This window comes from Schistocerca nitens, chromosome 6 (assembly GCF_023898315.1).
Source record: "Schistocerca nitens isolate TAMUIC-IGC-003100 chromosome 6, iqSchNite1.1, whole genome shotgun sequence".
NCBI lineage: Eukaryota > Metazoa > Arthropoda > Insecta > Orthoptera > Acrididae > Schistocerca > Schistocerca nitens.
In genome coordinates, this window is record NC_064619.1 from 343,254,647 (window position 1) to 343,273,061 (window position 18,415).

Consider the following 18,415-nt stretch of genomic DNA (forward strand, 5'->3'; position numbering starts at 1 on the left):
CTGTTTTTGTAATTTACGTGTGGTTTCGTTCAAATTTTTAACGTCGGCTTTGATGACACCGGAATCCTGTGTTAGTTCTAATTGTTCGAGTCTGTCGCTCACTGTTTGAAAATCTACTGTGTGTGTATCTGTTTTTGATTTAAGATTGGAAATTTCACAACGTAATTCTGTGTTCAACTGTTTGATGGAATTAATTTCGTTGGACACTGAAGCAATATTGTTGTCTACGTATGTTTTTGCTTTCGCAAATAATTTACGTTTATCTTCTTGTCTCTGTGCTGTGATTGTTTCCATGACTTGTCGTTTAATTTATTCTGTTCCTGTATAAATGTACGGAAACGCGTATCACTGTTTTGTAGGTGGTGATTAAAACGTTCGTCAATTTGAGTGTTCTGTTGTTCAAATTTCGAGTCTATCTTTGCATCCATTGTGCGCGAAAGTTCTGCTGTCATTAACTTAAACTCGTCGCGTAATTGTGTTGCCTTCTCAGAGCATTGTTTACCTACTGCACTAATTTCGTCTCTAAGTGATTCTGTTGCAGCTGTTTGCATATCCCTTAATTCTTGAGCAACAGATCTAATTTCCTCACTCCTTTCCTAGCACAAGTCTCAATTTCTTCACGTAATTGTTCCTTAGTATCATGACACTGCGCGGCAACGGCTCTAATCTGCTCACTAAGCTGTCTCGAATTGTTGTCTAATTTTTCATTCAACTGTTTGGAATTGTTGTCTAATTTTTCATTTAGTTGTTGTTTGAGATTTTCGTTATTTTCATTAAGTTGTTGTTTGAGATCTCCTTTAAGTCGTTTGGAATTGTTATCTAGTTGTTTGAAATTTTCACTAAATTGTTTGTTATCTTCACTCTGTTGTTTGGAATTGTTATCTAGTTTTTCAATACGTTCATTAATATGTAGCAACAATGCCATAATTTGATCCGAGCCAAAATTAACAACTCTATTCTCTATGCTGTGTGTTGGTGTATTTGCATTTGTCACGTTTTCTGTAACCACTTGGTTATTCTGTGATTCTTGGAAATGTTTGCCAATCAGATGAGCACTGTTAGTCACTACACCGGAATTAAGTAAATCTGTCGTACTCTGATTACTCAGTCCATTTTCAATAGAAAAATTTGTCTGTAAATTTTGCAAACCGGTTGCGTTAAGCTGGGCAGAGCTCATTGCAACAGAATGCCCCGGGTCATCAATAGTCGTCAAATTAACAGAGGACACAATTGAGTTTGTCTGTTCATCACTAGGATCAAAATCAACATTAGTGGTCGGTACATACTGATTGTCCGTAATTGAAGGATTGTAATCATTACACTGCATGTCGCAAGTACTATCGGTCAAGTTGTTTAATTCGGTCCGGATGTCGCCAAGTGTAACCTCCCCACAAAAATTTTAAAAGTCAATAATAGTGAAATTGTAACCTCCCAGCAAGAATATGAAAGTCAATGTTAAGTGAAATGTTGTCTTCCCACAAAACTGAATAATAAAAATGTGAGCCAAGCGTAACCTCCTTGCAAAATTAAAGAATAAAATTGCGCAAATGTAAACTCCCCACAAAATATCGTTAAGGGATGAAGATTGATCACAAACCCACAATAACATTAATTAAATAATGAACCATGAACTGAATGTAACAACTCAACAGCAATAATTAAACCTGACAAATCATATAAGGGCAGCAACGCTGACCTTCGGCCCTGTGAAATAATTAAATCTGATAATTTCTTACCTCAGTAAAACTGCATCTATATCTGCTCTTATTTTTCGGCACAGCTTCGTACAATGCTGGCCTACATTTAATTTTAATTCTTGGAGGGAATGCATAGGAAATATTCTTTAAATTGAAATGAATCCTTTTCTTCAAAGGAGTGGAAAAATTCTTTAAATTGAAATGATTACTTTTCTTCAAAAGATTTACTTTATAAAAAAATTATTATTGGGGCATTTGTTGAACAAATTAATTACAATTACCATACATTATTAGCTGAGCGTAATGCTGCTTCATTACCTTCTACAATAATATACATATCGTCCACCACATTCCTGACCAGGCTCGTGGGCAGAGCACACCGCGGACGCATGCCGATTCGCCACACACAACTGCCGACTGACTACTACTGCAGACAGAGTGCAACTCGCAACAGTTCCTGCCGACTCGGTACACGCAACTGAACTCTCGCGCGGTCAAGCGCAGACTAGCAACGATAAAATAACTCTCTGGTCAGAGATTCTGTCATGCCTCGCCATCGCTGGTAATGAATACATATGAAACGTACGCGTTTCAAGCTTCGAATCCTGCCTCGTGATGACTGGGTGTTCTGTGCTGTCCTTAGGTTAGTTAGGTTTAACTAGTTCTAAGTTCTAGGGGACTGAGGACCTCAGAAGTTAAGTCTCATAGTGCTCAGAGCCATTTGAACCATTTTTACCTTCTTACAAACGCGGATTCGCTTATGTGTTTTCTGTTAGTAGTTTTTTGTACGTACAAATGGTGTAGTATATTTACATTTTCTCTCTTCCACCATATGATGTTCTGTTACGGGTTAGCAAATGGACGTAGCTGGAAAATATCCACAGCGCAGAGTGCCCTCTGATAAGCTGTTCGGCAGACTTTTCCAGCGCCTGAGGAACACAGGAACCCTGGCACTTCGGACGACTGACAGTGGAAGGCCCCGCACAGTCGGCACGCCTGACACGGAAGAACCTGCACTACATTTGGTGGAGGAAACCCCTGGGAACACTGTGTGACGATTAGCAACAGCAGAAGGCGTGTCTCACTCCTTTATTTGGGGGATACTTCATGAAAAATTGCTGTATCCATATCATCTACATCGCGTTCAGGCCCTAAGGCCATAGAATCATCATGGCATACGGCGGTTCTGTCAATGGGTGTTGCAGAAGTGTGCCGATGATCTGCTGCTCACATCCAAGATTTTATTAACATATGAGGTAGGGTTCACAAGAGATGGTGTTGTGACTTTCCATAACCAGCATGTATGGGCAGATCTAAATCACCAAGCCATTCAGGAAAGAGGGCATCAACACCGACTCTCCGTCAACGTATAAATAGATTAATAGGGCCATTCGAGCTACCACAAAAGTTAAGTGGGGCTCATAATCTGGAGTTTCTCATTAATGTATTGGCTACCCTGCTGTGCCATTGCAGCAACGAATACAAATGTGGTTCATTCATGATGGCGCACCAGCACAGTTTCGTCACTATGTGCAGAACCGTCTGACGCACTCACTTTAGGACCGCTGGATAGGTCGGCGGGGGGGGGGGGGGGGGGGAGGTGCGATTGGGGGAGGGGGAGCACACCTTGGCCTGCTCGTTCCCCAGAACTCAATCCCCTAGAGTTTTGGCTATGGAGACACTTGAAGGAATTGGTCTACGCCACGCCAATCAACGAATCAACAATGTGTGGACACTATAGTGTCGCGTCTTCAGTGCGCGCCAGGATACTGGGTATACTTCAAAGGGTGTTTTCTTCCTCACCCCGGAATGGACGCCACGTTGAACATCTCTTGTGTTTATCGCAGAAAGTATACAATTCCGGTCCTATGTTTATTCGTCTCAGAAAGTATGCATTTCCGGAGCCATGTTTATTGGACTTGTTTTTCTCGTTTCGATGAATACTACCACTCTCAAAGTATTCGACCCATTTTTTTCGAAACCTTACATGTAGCTTATGTCCCTACGAATATTCGTTAGTGTGTCATATAAAAATTTGAAGTAAATCGGTCAAGCAATTTCGAGATTTTTGGTAACTACGTTAAACAGCAACTTGTCTCTATATAGTAGTGTAGATTACTGCTGTACCAGACAAGTCATTTGGCCATAAATAACTTACTTACCTGTTAGTGCTATCCATGTTAAGCTGGGCGGGTCGCTAGTATATTTTGAACTTGGTTTGAAGGTGGTTTCTTTGTTTATCAGACAACATTTTTATATATTGCTTAATTTATTGTTGTTTGCCCTTTTAAGCATACTTTTGCGTCCTTGCTTGGGTGCTTTGTTTCCTCTTTCTCTCTATAGCAGAGAAATGTCTGCTTTTCACTGCCGCTGTGGTATTGTTGGCCTGAAAATTACCCAGAATTGTTTCTACCATCGTAACTGTTACGAAGTCACGTACTGTTTTCCACGTGCATATAACACGAGCATAGCCTTGGGTGTAGCGCCGGTGTTTGTAGACGGGCGTTTCGGGATTGTGTCGTATCGTGAGACAGACGCTGAGAGCACGCACTCTTTTGTCTCCGGAAACAAACAAGTGATGAATAAGGCAGATGCACGCCGCTACTACACACTGCCGTCTGGCAGCGCCGCCCACAAAGCACAGCAGCCGCGCCCGCCTTAATGGGAGATCCAGACCTCGACACAGGGCCGCGCTCGCCTCATATCTTCTCGTGCCTTTAGGGTAACCACTGTTCTGGAAGCACTATTATTGAACTATATGGGATTGTGGGCGGGATCAGTCCCATATTGTTCTACACAGACACGAACCAACAAAAGAAAAGTTCAAGTTACGATGATTGTTGTGGATCTACCACGAGACTCTGTCACCCCATGTTTGGCTTGAATAGGGACTGAACAGCAGTATGCTGTGCTGAGTATCAATCGAGAAGAGTGTCTCTCTAATGCTGGCCACGCGTTCATCGAATGCAGGCGTGAAGATCGGCGGCACTCGTGAATGTCATGGGTGTAAGCTGTACTCGTCCGACTAACAAGATTCCGTATGGGCTTACGGCTACGGTCGACCCTGAAACTCATCCACTGCAGAAGCCAGTAACATCTGACACACGACACGCCATCATTCAGTCGCGAGGTAACTGAACCGCTTGATTGGACAACGGACAATGATTTTTACTATTTCGAAAATGCGTACCTCAACGAGACAGAGAAGCAAACTAAAGCGAAGTGTATTGTGGGTCACTCCTATATGAAAGAATGAAGCAGACTAGGAGAATTTCAAGATTTTGGATATGGCTACGCTCCAGTAACTGTACGTGCAAGAGCTTCAAAGGGTTGGTAATAACAGCCGACCAGTTGCAAAATACAGGTTTACTAAACATTTGTCACGGTTTCGACAGTTATGTGACTGGATTTGTGATTTCCTGTCAGAGAGATCACCGTAGTAATTGGCGGAAAGTCATCGAGTAAAACAGAAGTGATTTCTGGCGTTCCCCAAGGTAGTGTTATATGCCGTTTGCTGTTCCTTGTCTATATAAATGATTTGGGAGACAATCTGAGGAGCCGTCTTAGGTTGTTCGCAGATGCAAATTGCAAAAAGATTTAGAAAAGATATCTGAATGGTGTGAAAATTGGCAGTTGACACTAAATAACGAAAAGTGTGAGGTCATCAACATAAATGCTAAAAGGAATTCGTTAAACTTCGGTAACACGATAAATCAGTCTAATCTAAAAGCCGTAAATTCAACTAAATACCTAGGTATTACAATTACGAACAACTTAAATTGGAAGGAACACATAGAAAATGTTGTGGGGAAGACAAACCAAAGACTGCGTATTATTTGCAGGACATTTGGAAAATGTAACAGATCTACTAAGGAGACTGCCTACACTATGCCTGTCCGTCCTCTTTCAGAATACTGCTGTGTGGTGTGGGATCCTTACCAGATAGGACTAACGGAGTACATCGAAAAAGTTCAAAGAAGGGCAACACGTTTTGTATTATCGCGAAATACGGGAGAGAGTGTCATAGAAATAATACAAAATTTGGGCTGGACATCATTAAAAGAAAGGCGTTTTCCGTTGCGACGGAATCTTCTCACGAAATTCCAATCACCAGATTTCTTCTTCGAATGCGAAAATATTTTGTTGACGCCGACCTACATAGGGAGGAACGATCACCACGATAAAATAAGGGAAATCAGAGCTCGTCCGGAAAGATATAGGTGTTCGTTCTTTCCGCGCTATACGAGATTGGAATAATAGAGAATTGTGAAGGTGGTTCGATAAACCCTCTGCCAGGCACTGAAATGTGATTTGAAGAGTATCCATGCAGATGTAGATGTAAATTTGTCTTCTTCAGAAGGTATTGTACATAGAATAACATTATTTACATCCAGTGTGGGAATCGTTGACTCTGTTTAGTACCTGTACCTGTTATCCACTAAATCACTATTTAAAATAAATCATCGTCTTGTTGGCTCTTTGTTCCTTGGACTTGCCCTACCATACTGGAAAATGGAGTCTGGTAAACAAATAAAAGCATCAAATTATCCACTTTGCCTGCTAAACCTGTTCTGTTCAAGAGGATACCAGTTTAAATCCGTATAAATCCATATAAATAAAAAGATAAATGTTCTTTTGTTCTAAATCGTCTGTCTTCGAAAGTTCTTCACCTATTGATTTCAAATTTTGATACAAGGTTGCATTTGATAACAAGTGTGCTTTGGTATTCTATTGGAGCGCCACATATGCGTATATACTTCAAAGCAATTGGGAAGAACTTTCGGGGGATTAAGATTTTGAACAAATTAACGAGATCTTTGCTAACATTGTGCCCTTCTTAAATATTATACACACACGTTGTTTCAAAATTTCGAAGCAATTTTCGGAGATTTACCATTTTACAGAAACGAACATTTAATCTGTAAAAATAAAAACGTAATTGTTCATTTGAACAGAAACGTAAGTCTCTGAAAGTTCTTCTCCGATTGTTTTGAAATTTTGGCAAAACGTTGCATTCGAATAAGTGCGTGTTTTTAATATGTATATTGTGTAAGTATATATTAATATATAAAGGGGAAACGTTATTATAAAAAATCTAGAAAAGTTCTTGACCGATTAACTTCAAATTTTAGACAGTACTCTAATGTACATTTGGACAGACAAAGGATGTATGTTTGGATGTATATACGAGGTGCATTCAAGTTCTAAGGCCTCCAATTTTTTTTCTCTGGACTGGATAGAGATAGAAACAGGCGCATTTTTTAAAATGAGGCTGCGTTCATTGTCAATACGTCCCAGAGATGGCAGCACCGTACGGCAGATGGAATTTTACCGCCAGCGGCGAGAATGAGAACTGTCTTAAATACTTAAAATCGCGACGTTTTCCTTACTTGAACAGCGTGCAATCATTCGTTTTTTGAATTTGCGTGGTGTGAAACCAATTGAAATTCATCGACAGTTGAAGGAGACATGTGGTGATGGAGTTATGGATGTGTCGAAAGTGCGTTCGTGGGTGCGACAGTTTAATGAAGGCAGAACATCGTGTGACAACAAACCGAAACAATCTCGGGCTCGCACAAGCTGGTCTGACGACATGATCGAGAAAGTGGAGAGAATTGTTTTGGGGGATCGCCGAATGACTGTTGAACAGATCGCCTCCAGAGTTGGAATTTCTGTGGGTTCTGTGCACACAATCCTGCATGACGACCTGAAAATGCGAAAAGTGTCATCCAGGTGGGTGCCACGAATGCTGACGGACGACCACATGGCTGCCCGTGTGGCATGTTGCCAAGCAATGTTGACGCGCAACGACAGCATGAATGGGACTTTCTTTTCGTTGGTTGTGACAATGGATGAGACGTGGATGCCATTTTTCAATCCAGAAACAAAAAACGCCAGTCAGCTCAATGGAAACACACAGATTCACCGCCACCAAAAAAATTTCGGGTAACCGCCAGTGCAGAACAAATGATGGTGTCCATGTTCTGCGACAGCGAGGGCGTAATCCTTACCCATTCCGTTCCAAAAGGCACTACGGTAACAGTTGCATCCTACGAAAATGTTTTGAAGAACAAATTCCTTCCTGCACTGCAACAAAAACGTCCGGGAAGGGCTGCGCGTGTGCTGTTTCACCAAGACAACACACCCGCACATCGAGCTAACGTTACGCAACAGTTTCTTCGTGATAACAACTTTGAAGTGATTCCTCATGCTCTCTACTCACCTGACCTGGCTCCTAGTGACTTTTGGCTTTTTCCAACAATGAAAGACACTCACCGTGGCCGCACATTCACCAGCCGTGCTGCTATTGCCTCAGCGATTTTCCAATGGTCAAAACAGACTCCTAAAGAAGCCTTCGCCGCTGCCATGGAATCATGACGTCAGCATTGTGAAAAATGTGTACGTCTGCAGGGCGAGTATGTCGAGAAGTAACGCCAGTTTCATCGATTTCGGGTGAGTAGTTAATTAGAAAAAAAATCGGAGGCCTTACAACTTGAATGCACCTCGTAATATACCAGGTGATCAAAAAGTCAGTGTAAATTTGAAAACTGAATATATCACGGAATAATGTAGATGGAGAGGTACCAATTGACACACATTGTAATATTAGTAATTTTCGCCTCACAAACATTAATATACGCACAATAGTAAACGCCTGATGGCCTAAAGTTATCGAACAATTGTAAAGTAAAAGAAATGAACCATCGCATAGCAGCGACAGAATCTATTATTCTTTATCTGTGCCGTTCTTTCGCGGTGCCAGTAAATCTATGTACATGTATCGATTAATGGTATAAAAAAGAATTCTGTTGTTTCAAGACAAATGAGGTTTTTAGCGCCTCACCTTTTACTGTTTGTATTCCATGAGAGGCGGACGCGGACTTGCTGCGTTCCGCAACAGTATTTTATATTTTATGAGAAAATATTGAGTGAATATGCTAATTGTTATTTTTTTTCAATCAGAAAACATGTAGTTTCTGGTAACTGATTACGAACAGACAGCATCAAGTGGACATTTTGACTGTTATGTATAAAGTATTTAACCACAATGGTCATCTATTGTAATTTAATATGAAAAGGTACGTAGCATTAAAAAAACGTGTGTTAAAGATAAGTGTGCTTATTTTCGTAAATTAACCTTGATAATTCCATCTCCTTATTAAGTTGAATATTAATCATTTTGTGTTACTTCATCACCAGAAATTACGATCACGCTGATGGGCCGAACGCAGCATGAGGCAGAAGGAACATTATCGTTTTCCTATTATTTCTGAACCAACTTTTTTTAATTGTGTAGTGTTGCATTTCTTTTAAAGTCTATAAATCTTCTGGTCCCTTAGTGTTGATCCGGGTATGACTACATCGCGACTATAAAAATGCACAGAAATGATAATGTTTCTTCCGAGCGATCTCAAATATATATATATCAATATGCTGCTCTTATTCAGGTATTTAATGGTCAACGTATGCTATTATAATAGTGTAATCAATCCCTGATTCTGTTGCCAAGTGGCCCACCAAAAATATTCACTTTTTTCGATATTAAAAAAAAGTAACAATTCTTTTTATTTTCGTCCCCCAAGAGCAACGCTACACTTGGCGCCCGAACAGGGACTTGATCAAAAATCATTTCATGTATGTGTTTAAAAAATTTTTCAGTGCTTGTTTTAATAATTGTTTCATTTTTTCATGTGGATGCAATTCAACCGAGAAAGAGAAGTGGGAAAACCTTTTAATTAATTCAGAAGAACGATTGATGAAATTACCAAAAAACGCGAGTATCCAGCCGTATCATCATCAAGACAGCCATAGTAAGTCAAATTTTTATACGCAGTAGCCAAGCTTTCGTAGTGACGTAGCATCTTTCGAGTTGATCAGAACGTAAACCTGTCTTTCCTTGCCTTGAAACTGCTTTATTTCAATTTGTCCATAGTCCATTCTTATGTAGTTAAATTCAGTGAAAGTGTACCATTGTTGTCAGTGCATAAAAAAAATTACGATATGGCGGATAACTACGCTCAAAACTGATAAAACGTGTGATATTTCATTTGTTTGTAATTAGTAGGAACCATCTTGTCTTCTTGGCGTACATGAACGTCAGTTGTTACCCAGAGTTAAAATTTCATCTTAGGTCCCAGTAAGCCATAGCACTACGTCACAGACAAACGACTGACGGCAGTGACAAACAATATCTGTAGCATTTTGACGTTTGACAAATAATTCATGAACATGGCTGACGGTAAACAGCGGACACAAACAAAACCAGGCGACAGCGGTGATGCGAATGGACCTCACTATCCATTACGATCACGCGCGATAGGTACACGAGCGGAGGCAGAAACAGCCTCGACCGAAGTTTTAGAAGCCGGTCCTAGTGTACAAACTATTCCCGCTTTTGAAAAAAATGACTTGGCTGCAATGATCGAAGCAATAATGGAACGCAAGTTCGAAAGTCAAAGACAGAGAGAAGCGCAAAGACAGGAACGTGAAAAGCAGGAAAAATTAGATGAAAAGGCTCGCGAAGAAAAAGAGAAGGCCGAAAGACGGCATAATAAAAATCAGGTCCTTACAAATCTGTGCAACTCAGTCAAAGCAGACATAAATTCAGTAAAAACAGAAATAAATTCGGTAAAAACAGACATAAATTCAGTAAAAACAGACATAAATTCAGTAAAAACAGATCTGCAAACGGAGATAAATGACCTAAATACACGGTTAAATTCGGTAAAGACCGAACTAAAGGCAGACATAACAGCTGATTTAAATACCCTGTTGGGTAATGTCCAAAGACAAATCAGTAGTCAGATCACGACCATGAGGCTAGAAATTGACACACAAGTAGAGTCAAAAATAGAGGATATTTCAAAACGGTTCGACGAAAAAATCGAAGTAGCCAAGGGAGAAATAAATTCAAAAGTGATGGAATATCAAAAACAAGCTGCGACCTTAAAAGAAGATTATACTGCAATCTCTGATGAGGTCAAAGGAGTTAAAACCGCAGTTGACACGATTGAGAATGTTGTTGATGATCTTTCCAAACAGATTGAGACTCTTAATGTAGAAGATCAAATAAAGAATACTGTTAAGGCACATGCTGAAGCATTGTCCGACTACTACCAAGAGTGGATTAAAAACAAAGACGGATTCATAGAAAACAAGGTCAAGAACGAACTCAGGGAAACTGTCAAAAACGTGACCTTTGAAATATTGGCAGCCCCTGGAAAAACAGGAGACACGGTGATGTCAGAATTAGGCCAGATAAGACGAACGTTAGCTCAAGATTTACCTGAATGGCGTCAACAGATAGTTGATGAAGTTCGTACACTAAAATGTCAAGTTGAAAATTCCCCACCTCCCGTGTCAGGAGACTGGAATAATTCACCACGAAATAATGAACAACAGCAGGTACATTACCGTTCACCATTTGATAAAGCTCAAACTCATAGTTCTTTAGAAGCACAATTTAACCAGAGTACCAGCCCACCCACTTTTGTCAGTTTGATGCAGGAGGAAAGCGTGATCAAACATCGTATTTTCCCGACCTTTCACCCACAGAAAAGAGAAATTCATCCTATAGTGTTCCTCCGAAATTTTTCAGGAATTTTCCCGAATAGCTGGAGTGACCGCCAGCGAATTCAATTCGTTAGTGGATTTATCGTAGGCGATGCTGCCTTATGGGGAACCGAAATGGTCGACTCTTGTAAGAGTTACAAAGAGTTTGAACAGATGTTTTTAGCTAAATTCTGGAGTTCTGGTGTGCAGCAGCGCCTGAGAAAAGAGGTTTACAACGCCGAAGTGTTTAACAGTAAGCGCGGTAGTTTGAGAAGATATTTTGAAAAGTATTTAGCGAAAATCAAGTTCTGGGATTCGCCGATCACCGCCAAAGACGTTATTATGATTCTGAAAACTAAGCTACCGATTGCGATCAGAGAAAAGTTAGTAAACGTGTCTGAGGACGATACGGACACTTTCCTATCTGTGTTAGACTCGTTAGATCTGATTTACGAGGACGCTAGAGTTGATGTTGGCAACGCTCACTTCAGTGCAGGCGGCCAGCACAATACAGAATATGCAGGCAACAATGGTGGCCGAGCGAAAGCGCGTCACAGCGACAGCCAGTACCAACCCCACAACGGTTTCAAAAATAAACACAATACGTACTCCAACAGCAAATACAAAAATAAGTACAATAACGGCCAGAGATACAATCCAATATATAATTCGTCACCACCTCAGTACGGAAATGCACTTTATAATACACAGCACCAGCAATATGGAAACACGCAACCGATCAACGGTAATTATCAAAACGATCAGTCTTACGATTCAAATCGTCAGTGGAAAAGACATAAATGGCATAATCAAGGTGGAGACCAATGTACACCTTTCAGTAACGTTTACAATCAACACAAGCCACAGCAAAATACCTTTCAGCCACAAAACGTACACTTCACGCAACAAGCGAACGGACCTTTGGGAAGTCTGAAGCCTAAACGCCCGCATAATACGCAAATTTATTATGCGCAAGCGAATACGCCAGGACAACAAGATCCATTTCCAACCGAGTTCGTACCACAAAACCAACACCAGTTCCAGACGGAAGAAACTTTAAGAAATATAAATCAGCAGGAAAGTAAGCGTCGAGCGGAAAATTAAAAGCAGCACCTTTGAGCCTCCTAGAGGATGCTGCAGGTTTGAATGGGGGCACCATGTCCCTTAGTCCACACGAAATTAAAGCAATTAGGTATGACAAAGAGACAAACTTACGGGATGATCTAGTAGCAGACACTGAGACGAAAGACAATGATGACGTATGGGACGAACAAGTTCAAGCTTCCATAAGAGTATCAATTGCCAACATACCAGTAACAGCTATTGTAGATACAGGAGCTAATATAAATGTCTTATCTTTATGTTTATTTAAGCAAATATCCTCTGTATGCAAAGTTTTATCACTTCCAATTCAAGGTTGCACCGTATCAGGAGCAATTGGTCCACTAACACAACGTGTAAATCTTCAGACTCAGCTTCAAATCCAGATAGAGTCTATTTCAGTAACGTGCATTTTTCTTATTGTTAAAAACCTATCAGTGCCATGTATCCTGAGTATGGAATTCTTGAGGCAGACGAAAGCTAAAATTGACATCGAGTGTGGAATCTGTACTCTAGTAGTGAGCCAGCAACAAGTAACTGTAAATTTGTTAAGAAGTAAGGTAAAGACAAACTTTGGGGTGCGTCAGATAGCAGTACGGCCATGGACTAAAAGACAACAGTACAGTCAGACAGAAGACGTGACAGATCCTGAAAGTGTTAATGACGATGAGTATAAAGACCTAATTCCCGGTCAGAATGAATTATACGGTAAAGCTAGTGAGTCCACTGAATTATCCAAACAACAGAAGAATGAGCTTTACAATTTGTTAACTGATTACGTTCAAGTATTTTCTAAGAAACCTGGACTAATAAAGGGCTTTGAATATCGAATGGATGTCCTGCCCCATTCAACCTACTGTAGAACAAGCTATTCCATTCCATATGCGAGACGAGAAGCTGTCAAGTGTGAGATCAGGAAAATGTTACGCTGGAATGTGATAGAAGTATCTCATTCACCTTATTCGAGTCCTTTATTGTCTGTACTAAAATCAGATGGTAGCGTAAGGCTAGTCCTAGATGCAAGATTAATCAATAAAATTATAATACCCATAAGAACGAGACCAGAGGCTCTTGAAGAGCATCTGCAGAAGTTTCATGGGGTTAAGTATTTGAGCACCCTTGATTTGAAAAGCAGTTACTGGCAAGTAAAACTTGCGCAGGAGTCTAGGAAGTACACTGCGTTTATATTTGCAGGTAGATCTTACCATTTCAAAGTTGTACCGTTTGGACTAAATGTGAGTTCCGGAATTTTTATTTCTGCCCTTGACTATGTACTAGGTCCTGAACTTTTAGATGAGGTAACAGTCTATGTGGATGACGTTCTTGTAGCAACGAAAAATTGGGAAGATCATGTGGCCCTTCTGCAAAAGATATTTCAACGATTCAGAGAGTATGGTGTTACAGCAAATCTTAAGAAATCCAAGTTTGGAAAAAGTGAAATTAAATTTTTAGGACACATCATCAACCCTGAAGGAATTAAACCCGACCCAGAAAAATTGTCTGCTATAAAAAACTTTCCAACCCCTGTTACAAAAAGGCAACTGAGAGGATTTATCGGTCTTACGTCATTTTTCAGACGTTTTGTTCCCAATCAGGTATTGAACAATCCCGTTCTTCACAACCTTTTAAAAAAGAATTCCCATTGGAATTGGACGCCGGAATGCCAAGACGGATTTAAGAAAATTAAAGACAGTCTGGTTAACAGTAACATTCTCCATCATCCTCAGATGGATAAGGAATTTTGTATTACTGCAGACGCTTCCTTTGTGGGTATCGGCGCTTGTCTTTTTCAGATTCAATTAGTAGATGGACACGAGCAAATCCAAGTGATTAGCTTTGCGAGTCGAGTGTTATCAGAGTGTGAGAAGTCTTATTCGGTTACAGAGTTGGAGGCACTTGCCGTAATATGGGCTTTTAGGCGATTTAACTATTATATCTATGGAAGGAAAATTAAAGTCTATTCAGACCATCAAGCCTTATCATTCCTCCTTACATGCAAGTTGCAACACCCTCGTCTTACTCGATGGTGCTTATTCTTGCAGGAATATGACTTTGACATTGTATATATAAAAGGTAAAGATAATGTTATAGCAGACGCACTTTCTCGCTCACCTGAGGGCTTACCAGAAACCAGCGAACTGGTGGAACAAATGTCTAATTATAAAGTTTTGTTAATGAAAGATCCAATTCACAGAAAGTATTTTCTTCAGTTATGTAGGCAGATTCAGATTCTTCAAAATACAGATCCAAAATGGAAAAAGGTTATACAAATTCTTCACGAAAATCCAGCCCACAAGTTGTCCAAGTTTTATAAAGTTCATAACCAAGTGCTATTTCATAAGACGTCTGAGTCATCTGAGAGGTGGTGTGTTTGCATCCCTCGAAATTTCATTGAACATCTTCTGTGGTACACTCACATTTCATGGGGTCACTACGGACCAGAAAAATGTAAAAGGAAAATCTCGACTTACTGTTATGTTCCGAATCTACACCAGAGAATCCATAAATTATTGAGAAACTGTGTCATCTGTCAAAAGGCAAAATCCTTAAACATTTCCACTTCAATCCCACTAAATCCAATAATTGCTGAAAGGCCAAACCAGCTTCTTAGTATTGATTTGGCGGGTCCACTACCCACTGGTAGGGGAGGCGCTAAATACTTAGTAGCAATCCTGGACAATTTTTCTAAGCACATAAGACTGTACGCAGTAAAATCTTCTTGTGCAAATCCAATAATTCGTCGCATTGAAAATGATTATTTCCCACGATTCGGGATTCCAGAATCAATCTTGTCTGATAATGCTTCAAATTTCACATCACGCCCGTGGCGTGCATTTCTTGCTCGCCATGGAATCAAACAAATTTTGATATCCATGTTTCGACCGCAATCGAATCCGACAGAAAGAATCTTCAAAGAATTTAACAGATTTATAAGGACGTACATTCCGAATAAGCAATCTAAGTGGGTAGACTTCGTAACACCTTTCGAACAGATTGTAAACCACCTTCCTCATCTGTCGACCGGATTCACGCCGCATGAGTTAATGTCAAGATCAAAAGAAAGGAATGAATGGATAGACCCCCTTCCAAAGTTACAAGACAACGAATTGGACCTAGACGCAAAAATCAGGCAAGCTCTCATATCATTGACAACGTATGCTAACCTCCGAAAAAAGGCATTTGATAAGAAGGTAAACAGAGTTATAGATTTCAAAGAAGGAGAAAAGGTATTAGTCAGGACTCACTTTAAACCATCCCTGTTGTTAAAGAAGAATCGTAAGTGGCAACACATTTATGAAGGTCCCTTTGTGATAATGAGGAAACCACACATTGGTGCTGACCCTGCCACGAATAAAATCAAAGGATTGTTCCACCATCATGATTTAAGAAAATTTTATAACGCCAGGAATTAAGTTAATTTAAGCTGTAAGAAAATTCTAAGGTATTGGAGATCAGGATTAACCAATGAGTAACAAGAACGGAACTGAACTGACTACTGACGTTAACTGGTGCTAAAAGGAAACCTTATGGATTAAAACAACGCGTTTGGAAAATAAAATACAGAATAAGTTGTAGACAAGTATTTACATGAATAATCTTTATGTAAACAGGAAGACATGTCCTAGAGGCGATTTTCAATTTTAGTTATAAATTAGTATGTAAGAAAAATGATGTACTCGAGAGGTATTAATTAGCCCCGAGGTACTAAAATGAGGAAAGAGGAAGGAGCGAATAATGCACTTCTCTCGCTAAATAGTAATTTGAGGATGAGCAGGAAGGAGCGAATAATGCACTTCTCTCACTAAATAGTAATATGAAAATGATGATTATATGTGCTTAGTATTAGTAAGTGAAATTTAATCGAGGACAAGTTAATGACCTGTTTTAAAAGGAAATACTTAAACGTCCAGACAAAAGAGGAAAGTTGTGAGAAAAGATTCGATTCCATGAGGTTATTCCCTATTTTCAAATGTGTCGTAAATAAGGCACCACCTGTTAGCGCAAAACAGTCGGTAGATTTAACTTGTAACTTCCAGCACAGTGCTGTGCCAGCGATGAAATAACATCTCTTTGAAGTAAACAGATACCTAGGATTAAGCATGAACAAATTGATAACGCAGTGCAATTGTTCTAAAAAAGGCCTGACGTTAACCTTAAGTAAAAGCGTGATGGAATAAAATGGAAGTTTATTATATAACGCAAAGTAAGATGAGTCCAGACTATAAACAAGCTGAGTAAAAGAACATATGAGTAACATGGTGTATTATGCCAACTTCACGGTACTATTGAGCATTAGCGATACTGCAAATTCACAAGCTAGCAGCAAATAGAATAAGGATCTCGCCCAAGCTTCACAGGTCGCGACAGCAGCAAACAACAACACTCTAGTGAGAGGCTTATATATACAAATGATAATTAATACCCAAGTGCGTAATGCATAAACTTGACTTAGTCTAAGAAATGAGCAAAGAGTAGTAAGCAAGCTGCAGCAAGATACATATTAGATATGCATGCTTGAAGTGATAGATTTTATTTTAAGTGCGCACTGCAATATTTATTGTTTTCTCTGTGATTATGTGATTATTGAATTCCTTTCCTAAGTGCAAATCCTTTAAGATCCTTGATCCTATCCGCTCCTCAGGATCAACTTGTAAAGATGCACGTGTGCTTAGGAAGTGAGGCACTACGTATAAAAATAAGTAGGTTCGCGACGCGCATATTGCTTTTGTAATGCGCAATGTAAATTAAATTTTCGACCTGGTTGAGGAGTAATTTAAATTCTGTCGACGATCCGCGAGTAGGCCCGCTTTGCCCATTTTTCTTTTTCGACTGTTTGTATTCCTACACGAAATCCCGAGGCGGAATTGCTATTTTCAAATCTGTCCTCGAACTTTCTTTAAAGACAAGCACATACGAGAAAAAACTTTGACATAAATGAAGCTCCCCTCACAAGTCACTAAATAAGATGAGCACTAATTTATTGGGCCTACAAAATGAATAAGCAAGCGTGATAAAGATTACTATGAATTAAATTAATTTGTAAAGGAGATTGGAATGAATTTGGTCAAAGAAAAAGGACTTATAATAGCCTACCTGTGACCGTAGGCATAAATAAAAAAAAGACTAATTAAGAAACAATTGTTTTTACTCAAAGTGGTCAATTAGATTATTTCTCGATTTAAATGAACTCTTGTAAATATTAGTATGTAAATCAAATTGTAAACACCGTGTGATGTTATGAAGCGAGAATTTCTTTTAATACATCGTTCACGCAGACGCTCACCACAGTGCAAGTGAAGTTTTAAAGTTCGACGATTTTCAGTGGCAGTATTCTACTGCACCATATGTGTGAAAAATTCATTGATGTGTGCAGTGTGTAATAATCAGTGTCATTCCACACATGCAGCTGCAGCGGTAGCTACCACTTACCTGTGAATCCGTAACTGGATAGTGGACAGGAAGTGATGTGAGGCAGTTTCGGTGGCAGAAGCTCCCTCCAGCAATCTAAAAAACCACAAAGCCACGATCCGCCGAACAAAAGCGACGCACGGCACCTCAAGCGCGAAATCAACGCTCTGCAAGAAAGCTCCGGTCACGTGCGCGCGCGCAGACTGAATTTCAAGATTGCTCGCAACAGTGGAGGCGGACAGCCACCACGTGACGAAATAACGTAAACGTTCAACCGCCAACACGGTTGCTGTGCGCTACATTCTGTAGCAAAAACATTCACACCCAGTACTGAAAAACATTTTGTATGTATCATAAACCTTCCGAGAGACTCTAAGAAAGAGTAGTTAACGTAATTAGTATAATGACTGATTGTACACAGAGACAAGTCACAAGGTCACCTCTAAACAATGTTGAAATGTAAACTTTAACGAGAGGTCACGATACGAATGAAAATAAGCACACGAAAATACGTCAAAGGATCCGATCCTTCCTAAATCCCATCCCACAAGTATATAAAATTAGTTTTGTAAGCTATTCTAATATAAGATATTTTATCTGTTTCATATGTGAAATAATTCGGAGAGCCACACTCGAGCCCTGAAAGTGAAAGATAT